Source organism: Nicotiana tabacum, chromosome 1 (assembly GCF_000715075.1).
Source record: "Nicotiana tabacum cultivar K326 chromosome 1, ASM71507v2, whole genome shotgun sequence".
NCBI lineage: Eukaryota > Viridiplantae > Streptophyta > Magnoliopsida > Solanales > Solanaceae > Nicotiana > Nicotiana tabacum.
Window position 1 is genome coordinate 130191901 of NC_134080.1, and position 10271 is coordinate 130202171.

Below are 10271 nucleotides of genomic sequence, written 5' to 3' on the forward strand. Positions count from 1 at the left end.
GTTACTTGTTGCTTAAGATTTGGGCTACTGAACACTTCTTCTAGTGAGAGGCTACCATCGACTACTTTGTGGGTGTCAACAATATGATCCATAGCCAAAACAAAAGAATAAGACACTGGATTTTCCCACATGGGCAAGAAGAATGGAGGAAAACACTGACCAATCTGATAGGAGAACAGATCAACTAGAAACTCTCTTGGTTAGGTAGAAGGGCAATCTTGGGACTCCTCGGAAGTACTTCATTTATTTGATCGAACTAGAAGGCATTCAACCATACTGACCCCTGCAAGTCCTCGGACAATTCAGGATGATCCAAGATGTGCCTCTGTGGACAAGGACGACACTATATGAGGATGAGTACAATGGTCAAATCTCGATTCTCAGAATAAGAAGACTGCAAGAAGATTGGAATAACCTACTAACATTGCCTATTGGTCAAACTCATGGTCTACTCCCGAGTATTATCGATTAGCAAAGAAAAAGAGCTGGCCTTCCCAAGCAGAGATGGTATAGCCTGGTTAGAGGACGTGGTGGTTGCTTTGCAGATTTACCATGAGATCCGGTCACATTATCTTGTGACCACATCAATGCACTGGCAGGTGGTCCCAAGATCCATTGACCACAAGTTGCCACCGGCTGAAGAGGATGATCGGGTAGTGGAGTGCATCTAGATAGAGTCAAGCATAGAGCCAGAAGAAGACCCGGAGGAGTAGTTTGAATTCAACAATGATGAGGAGGAGTTTGAGGAAGACCCGGAGGAGGATCCAAAAGAGGTGCTAGAAGAAGAGAAGGACACATGAATGGCTTAGGGGATGGTTAGTAGAGCTGGTTGATTTCCCCTCTTTCCCTCTCTGTACCTTATCCCAAGCTTTCTCTTTTACTTTCCAAAAGGGAGAGTTGTTCAAGACCATGCAATTCTATGAAACAATGATGTAACCCTTATTCCATCTTGTATCAGTCCAAATTATTAATGAAAAAAAATTTCTTCATCTAAATGTGTCATGTATAAATGTCTATCAAATATCAACTAGGCCTACCTCTGGCAATGAGAGGTCCCTGCGATTCTAGGAACATGCTAGCTGTAATACATGAATTATCTGCTTTGTGTGATCTTCTGCTCATATAAATGAAGAAACTGACTCTTGTTCCCTTTATTTTCTTTCTTCATGTTTTTCTTTTGCTTTATTATTATCCCCGAAAAAGAAAAGAAAGTTTGTTTGTGTCGACCAAAACCGGCAGAGCCACCATACAATCCAAGGTCAAAGGGAAAGATGTCAGCTGTAGAAGTCCTAACTGAACATGCTCTGGTCATAGCCGACAGCTCGGTGCGATCAGGGGAAGAAGACAACATTAGGAATGATGAACACGTGACCAAAACAGTTCAGGAAATGGAGTCTTTAAGGGGGAGATATAACTTATGAGAGAAGTGGCGCACCTGGTAGTGACAACACTTCCTCAGCCACGTAGACTCCCTTCTTTGGATTCATTTCTAGATCACTTTCCTTCCACATCATGCCAAAATAACAACAACCCAACCTTAACTCCTACCACTCAAGACATACCTCCTGTAACCCCCTCTAACCTGCCAAATCCCCCTATTCACACTCCTTACGTACCGCAATACACTAAGATATCACAGAACTAGCCTATTACCTTCAATGCAACAACCCCTCCTCGCGACAGAGTCACTTTCATTACTAACCAACAGATACCTGTGGCACATGCCTCACCCCATGAGTGATACATCCCCCTGTATATGCCATTTCTCAAACTAACTTTACAACACATGTCACCATCAGGGTCCTTTATGAGATTAACTAATACGCTGAGATGGAGAGAGAAGCCAGGCATAAGGAAGAAAAGTCAGTATCTGAGTAGTTGTAAATGTTGAGAAGTCAAATGAAGAGTTTATAAGTTGCCTGGTGAAGTGAAAATTTGGACTATTAGGACATGTGTATTCATCCAGATGTAAATATGCGAGTAGGATACAAATCCCCAAAGTTCGATATTTTTGACGGGACGGGGGACCCTAATGCACATTTGAGAGCATATTGTGAAAAGTTTGTCGGAGTGGGGAGAAATAGAAGCTAAGGGTTAAATTTTTCATAAGAAGTTTGACGAGAGAAGCACTCACCTGGTATACCCGACATAATCTGCAAAATTGGAGAACTTGGCAAAATATGGTGGAGGACTTCATGAATTGGTTAACACTGGTGAACCTGCAGAAAACCCATCTAAGTTGTTCCAAGAATATGCACGATAGTAGAGGTAAGAGGCTGCTAGGTTGCCACGTTCATTGGATGACAATGAACTAACAAAGTATTTTATTAGAGCCCGGGGGGAATATACTTGAAAACTGTCTGTAGCAGCTTGTCGATACTACTCGAGACAAAGAAGATCAGGAGTACAAAACCCTCCCATGGACGTACCAGTAAAAGGGAAAGGCTAAAATGATACTCTACCGTAGCCCATTATGACTAGGTTTGGGAGGTACTACGCCCCTCAAGATGTCAATCGAGAAAACTCGGGGAGAGAACAAATTCAAAGGAGGAACATAATAGACCCAGAAGCCTTTGAGTTTTGGAAAAGAATGTCAAGCAAAGAGTATTCTATGGAAGAGAAGTCGAAGAAAACTCAATCACGTATATCTATCATGGATCTGTTAATGAGTTGTGACAGTCATAAGGACGCCCTGTTGAAAGTACTAAGTGGAGTAAGTGTACCAAGTAACACCACTAGCGAGGCATTGGCCCCAACAATTGGGAAAATGGTTGAAGCAAACATGATCACTTTTAGAAGAGATGAACTTATTGTCGAAGGAGCAAGTCACAACCACACCTTTTACATCAATGTCAAATGCAGGGACAAAGTGGTGTTCCTGGTGCTGGTCGATGGAGGGTCAGGAGTCAACATTTATCCTCTCTCCACCCTGTGGGAGTTAGGAATTCATTTGAGGGAAGTCAAGAAAATCAACGTAAGGATGAGAGCCTTTGATGGTTCACAAAAGGATGTTATTGGAGAATTTATCTAGCTTTGCAAATTGGGCCGTTCGATTTTTTAGTATTGTTCCAAGTGATGGACATGTCCTCTTCCTACAATCTGCTGCTGGGTAGGCCCTGGATACATATGACATGGACCATGCCATCTACTTTACACAATTGTATAAAATTCGAGTGGGGATGCCAAAGGATCATGGTTCATGGCGAGTGGGGTCACTCCGCCTATATGAAGTATGCTATCCCATTCATTGAAGGGTTGGACGGAGTCGCCTTCCACATTGTAGAAATCATGCCGACTACTAAGATGGAGAACATAGAACAAAATTTAGGAATGCAGTCGCTGTATAGATCTATGATGGCAATGAGGGAGATGATGAAACATGGATACAAACAGGGTTGGAAGCCAATTAAGACGGAATCATAGAGCCAATTGAACATAATGGGCAGAAAAGAAGGGCTGGCATAAGATACCAGCCTCTAGAAGGGAATGCCCGCACCGTTAGCTTCGGGAAAAAAGGTTTTTGGAGCATGTTGCAAGTCCGGGATAGAGTTCAATACCCGAAGATGATATCATCGATGGGATGGGAAAGTTGTTCGTAAATACGAGTGAAGAATGTTGTGAAAGAACTGACATCAAGACACCGACTATCGGGGATGCCATACTAGGGGAAGTGTTGCAGAATTGGACTGCCAGTCCATCTTTGGTTCATGTTGAAGAATTGGACCAGTCCAGTCCATTGATTGAGGCATGTAGCGTGTTTATACCTTTTTGTTATTTGCCTATTGTGAACATTTGAGATGTTCCCCATTCGATGAAATAAAAGAATCATTTATCTAAATATCGCAACTTTATTTTACTGCTTTATTTATACATAACATTTCTTTTTAGTAATCAAATCGATAAAAACTACATTCCACTATATGACATGTAACGAAACCGCTGAGCGTGACAACTCATATTACGAGGAATATGATGAAAGTATGATGCTAGACAATCTCCCACAGGAGATCGAACAACTAGAGAGTCAGAAAAAGCCCAACCTCAAAGAAACGGAAGTGATCAATCTTGGAAGCGAAGAAAATGTAAAGGAAACTAGAATAAGATTTCATCTAGAAGCTAAGAAGAAAGAAAAAATGATTGAGCTCCTCCGACAGTACGTCGATGTGTTCCCATGGTCCTATGATGACATGCCAGGATTAAACACCGACATTGTCTCGCATCAACTACCCACTAACCCTAACAGACTACTGGTCAAGCAGAAGCCCCGAAAGTTGAAACCTGATTCAAGTTTGAGGATAAATGTAGAAGTGACCAAACAAATAGAAGCTAATGTAGTAAGAGTCACCAACTATCCATGCTGGTTGGTAAACATCGTCCTAATTTCCATGAAATATGAAAAGATCAGAATATGTGTGGACTATCGGGATCTCAACCAGACTAGTCCGAAAGATGACTTCCCTTTGCCGAATATACATATCCTGATCGACAATTGCGCCAAGCATGAACTACAGTCATTTGTAGATTGTTTCGCTGGGTATCATCAAATCTGGGTGGATGAAGAAGATGCTGAGAAAACAGCTTTCACCACGCCTTGGGGAGTTTACTGTTATAGGGTTATGCTGTTCGGTCTCAAGAACACCGACGCCACCTACATGAGGGCCATGAAGACCCTCTTTCACGATATAATTCATAAGGAGATTGAAGTGTATGTGGAAGATGATGTTTTAGACTTCAATACCACACAAGAGGTGGAGGGGGTGATTTGTGTGGTACCCGATTTTCGCTTAACTAAAACGACCTGGTTCTTCTACGTGTTCCAACTACTACTATTTACGGAATAATAAGTAAAAAAAATAAAGAACACAGATATTTTACGTGGAAAACACCTGGCTCAAAAAGTGAAAAACCCATGACCTACTACTCAGTAGGATTTTCCCAAACTTCCACTAAAATCACTGAGCCAAAACAACATTTACAAAACACTTTGTAAACCTAAGGATTAACTCTAATTTCGTTGTGGCACACAGCCTCAGCTGTTGCGACAACTTCAAGTTAACTCTAACTTTAACACTCTAGGTACCTAATACAATTGCTTCTATAAAAGCAGAAAGGTACAATGTAAAATCACCTACTACAATTGAACTAAAATAAAAGATAGACACTCAGAACTGGTTCTTCTATCTCATTCAAGTAGCTTCAGGATTGCACAATCGAATCACGCATAAATTGCTTGCAAAAGCTCCTTGCTCTTTTGATCTCAGTTTAAGTTTAACTTCTGCTTATGTGCATTACCTGTAAAAAAGAACAACACTGATATTTAATGGGTTAGTAATTAGAGATTGACTGGGATTCAAATGCTACTCTTCTATCGTAGAAGAATTTAAGGTGATCTCAAAATCTAACACTACCTTCTTCCTAAACTGTGTTATCTTCATGTAAGGAGTCTTTATCTCCTTATCCAATATGCAACCTTTTCGATCTGATTAGGAGATATTGCTTCTTGATAAGTTAGATTTATCTCCTTCATTGCATCTCACATGTACAAGTTGATCATGACTGTGCTTCACAAGATGGACCTGGTCCATGTCTGAGTTCTTTTGTCAATCTTCAAAACATCACCTGTTCTTGGGCCAACAAATTCTCCCTTTTTGATGATTACAAACTCAGTGCTTTTTACTTACGTGGATCCTATAAGAACTCATCTTAACCATCAATACAAAGTTTAGAATATTCACTTATCATCAAGGACTAGGTTAATTAGGTTATAAATATCACTTATTCATAATGTGTAAAGCACAATATCTCTTCCCCTTTTGGCATCATCAAAAAGCTGCATACAAAGTGTGAGTCCCAAATTTTAATAAGTACTCATGGCCACTGGGGCAACTGCAAGTGCAATCATGGTTTAATCATCAGTAATCAATCAAACATATTTAAACTATCAAGTAAATATTAACGTTGAACAATAGCAAAAATAGTAGATATCATTGATAGAAGATATGTTGCTACCACAATCCACAACCAGAAAGCAAAAAGCATTTAAAACATGAGCAAAAAGAAAGAAAAATCCCTAATCCGAGTCACTGAAGGTACTAGACAGGCTCAGGAGATAAAGGCTAGAATTCCTAAGGCTTGGGGGAGCTAGAGGGTTGGTTTTGGGCTTGGAGAAGATTCAGCATATTGTGAAGAATTCCATCATTCTTCTCCCTTTCCTTGGTGAGCTCAGTTCTGAGAGCATCCCTCTCAGATTCTGCCTCTGCCACACGAGCCTTGAGCCTAGCTATGTCAACTTCCTTGGCTTCACTTTCCTGAACAAGATCCATGAATTTACTGTTTATAGGAGTCTTCTTGGATAAACCAGGTTCATTTGGGATGGCATTGACTAAATAGTCACAAGAAAGCAGAGTATTAATGCCAAAGTGGTCCTTGCTTGAGGCCATTTCCCATTTCTTCAGAGGCACATTGCACCTATCCAGAACCGTAGTCAGAATAAAGCCATAGGGGGTAGCATGAGCCTTGGAGCCATTGATGACCCTGTCAAGTAACTTGATGATCAATGCATGCTAATTAATTTGCCTTCCACTTTCCAGGCACTCCATCAGAACTAAGTCCAAAAAATTTGCAATATGCCTTCTCTCCTGCCTGGGCAATAAGCACTTGTTGACAAACTCAAAAATGACTTTGTGTTGTGGCCTCATTTCACTATTCTGAACAACCTTAGCCTTATTCACATCTGCAGCATCACATAACCTCCTAGTAATTTCAAGGGCAATAGGAAGGGAGTCCAGACATGGCCACCTTTGCCTTGTATAGTCATCAAACCCTTCAGAGGGTATGTCAAGGATCTCTCCTAGTTTCTCTATATCAAATGTCACTTGAATTCCTTTCACCAGGCTGCTAACTCTAACATCCTTAACCTCTGCATTTGCCATGAACTCAATGTTCTCATTCCTAGCTAGCCTTCCATCCATCTGAAGGACCATGTCCTTCCAGCCCTGAGCAGCTAAGGCATCCACCAGTCTCATCATTCCTGGTTCCACCAGGTCTTTCAACAATCTACCTTTCAAAATTTTTCTTTTGCCAAACATGGAAAGCTTGTCTTGTTCATCATCAGACTCATCTTCTTCTTCTTCACCACTTCATTCCTCATCTTCAAAAATTCTAACTTGTTTACTTTTCACTACAGACCTTGTCCTCTTGGCTAATGAATGTTCAGCAGCCTCAGATATAAAGGATCACTTCTTGGAAGAAGTCTTGGGCTTTTTGTGCTTGGGGGTCTGAACCTCCACTGTTGTAACTTTCTCCTGATAGACCTGTTCCATCTCCTCAACCTCCACAGCTTTTGAGGACTCTGCAACCTTCCCTTTTCCTTTATCCATCCTTTTCTTCTTACTCTCGGCTAGAGCCTTTTGTAGATCACTCTCACTTTGTTTCACACTGCTTCTTGTGGCTCTTCCCTTTGGCAAGGAAGTTTCAGTAGTTATTGGGGATGAAGCCTTTCTTTTCTTGGAGGATTTAGGAGCACTGGGGGCTTTTGGTGTGGGAGTTCTTCTTTTCTTTGGATCATAACTTGCCCCAACCTTTTTCAATAGGCCTGCTAGGGTCTCTTGAGTTGATGAACCAGGTTCATCTACTTGCGCGCTTAGATTAACTAACCCTTCAGCAGCTTCACCAGAACCACTTCCCCCTCACTTTTTTATACTCTCTTCAACACTTTCTTGTTCAACCCCTCAAATAGCAGGTACATAAAAATCAGTAGTGGGTGAATGTTCAACCACTCTTTTCCCTTTTCCCCTCTCGACACGACATTCACCCTCTCTCTCTTTTTCTTTTTCAGATTTCTTTTTACCTCAGGTAATTCCACATCCCTGATAGGCCCAACAAAAACAAACCTATTTTTCTAAATTTTGAGTCAAAGAAGAACTTACCTTAGAAGGGGATTCTTGAGCCTTCTCCGAGTCAGATAACCCAGTCCTTCCCCCTAACTAAAAGATTTGTATGAATCAAAATCAGAGTTAGAGTTAGAGACTTGGACCTGGCTTGCCTTTAATTTCTCATTCAATTTCTTTAGAAGAACCCCAGAAGCTACTGTTTTTCGAGCAAGCATTTTTACCCTTCTCAGCCTGGGTTTGGGAGACATGCTAGGTGTAGGAGGGGTAGATGAATTAGAGGGAGTAGGTGGTGGGGGAGTTCCAGGGTTGTCTTGTGGGTTTGTCATTATCACTAATTTCTTGAGAGAATTGGTGAGTTGAAACTTTGGAGAAGAAAGAAATTAAAAGTGAAGAGGGGTTTTTCACGGTTTAGAATTATGAAGATGGCAGGAGGTAATGATGGTATTTAAAGAGAAATACTTATTTAATGTATAATGGAAACTTTAGAAGTGGTCAATCAGAGTTCTAATCAACCTGAAATTTTAGGTTTGAATGAGCGGTTAAGCTTCCCTAGATTTTAGGCAAATTTTGTGGTTTGGAGTTCTAATGCTGAAGGAACTAGTTAAAAAACAAATGGATAGAATTTTCTAAGGAGTTGAAAAATTGTAAGACTTCTGCTCATGATTTAAATATTTATATTTCTAATTATGCAGAGTGTAGAAAACATACCTTAGCATTCAGATGAACCCATATTGATGAACCGGGTTCTTCATTTAGAATTTTCTTGACCATGCCTCAATTTACCATAATAGAAAATATTTTGTAAGAGATCAGTGAGTCATATTAACACATGTCACAGGAATATACTAATTACAGTATGAAGTTGAGTAAAAATTAATCTAGATATTTACACAAGTTCAGATTTCCTAGTCAAAAAGATTTTATTTTTAATTATGCATTCTGATCTGGTCCTATTAGGTGATCTTAATCATCCCTAATTCCAACATGTTCCTCTCAAAGTTTTCTCTACTCAGTGCTTTAGTAAAGATGACATCAATTTGTTTATCAGTAGCAGAGAATTCTATGGTGATTAATCCTTTCTCATAGTTCTCTCTCAAGAAGTGGTGTCTAACATCTATGTGCTTAGTCCTCTTATGATGAACAGGGTTCTTTATCACACTTATAGCACTAGTGTTATCATAAAAGATAGGAATACAACCAACTTTAATTCCAAAATCTATCAGCTGCTGTTTGATCCACATCAATTGAGCTCAACAAGAGGCAGCATCAACATATTCATCTTTAGCAGTAGATAATGCCACTGAATTCTGCTTTTTAGTGGCCCATGATACATGATATGAACCAAGAAAATGAGCCATACCTGAGGTGGTCTTCCTATCCACAAGGAAACCTGCATAGTCAACATCAACATACCCTACTAGATTGAAATTACTACCTTTAGGGTACCAGAGACACAGATCAATAGTGCCTTTCAAATATCTCAGTATCCTCTCGACATCAGTCAAGTGAGATTCATTTGGATTAGCCTGAAAACGAGCACACAGCCCTACACTGAAAACTATGTCAGGTCTGCTGGGAGTATGATACAAAAGTGAACCAATCATATCCCTATACAGCTTCTGATCAACAGATGAACCAAGTTCATCTATGTCTAATTTTGTGGTAGTTGCAATAGGGGTGTCTATTTCCTTTGATTCATTCATTTTAAACTTTTTGATCAACTCCTTTGCATATTTCTGCTGATGGATTATGGTTCCATTTGGGTTTTGTTTGATCTGTAAGCCTAAGAAAAAGTTATGCTCACCCATCATACGCTTTTCAAACTTACTCCCCATTAATTTGGAAAAATCCTTACTTAGTTTATGAGTGGTTACCCAAAAAATTATGTCATCAACATATATTTGTACCACAAGAAGATCCTTACCTCTTTCCTTCAAGAATAGAGTACTATCAATTTTACCTCTTTTGTAGCCATGTTCAAGTAGGAATTTGGACAATCATTCGTACCATGCTCTAGGAGCCTGCTTGAGTCCATAGAGAGCCTTGTCTAATTTGTGCACATGTTCAGGACATTCCTTGCTCTCAAACACTGGAGGTTGTTTAACAAACACTTCTTCTTTTAGGTATCTATTCAAGAAGGCACTTTTGACATCCATCTGATGAAGAGTGAATTCCATGTGTGCTACAAAGGCTATGAGGAGTCTTATTGCCTCCAGTATTGCAACTGGAGCAAAGTCTCATCATAATCTATACCCTCCTCTTGGCTATAATCTTGGACCACCAGTCTTGCCTTGTTTCTTGTAACTATTCCATCTTCATCAAGCTTGTTTTTGAAGACTCATTTTGTTCCAATTACTGATTTGTCCTTGGGTCTTGGAG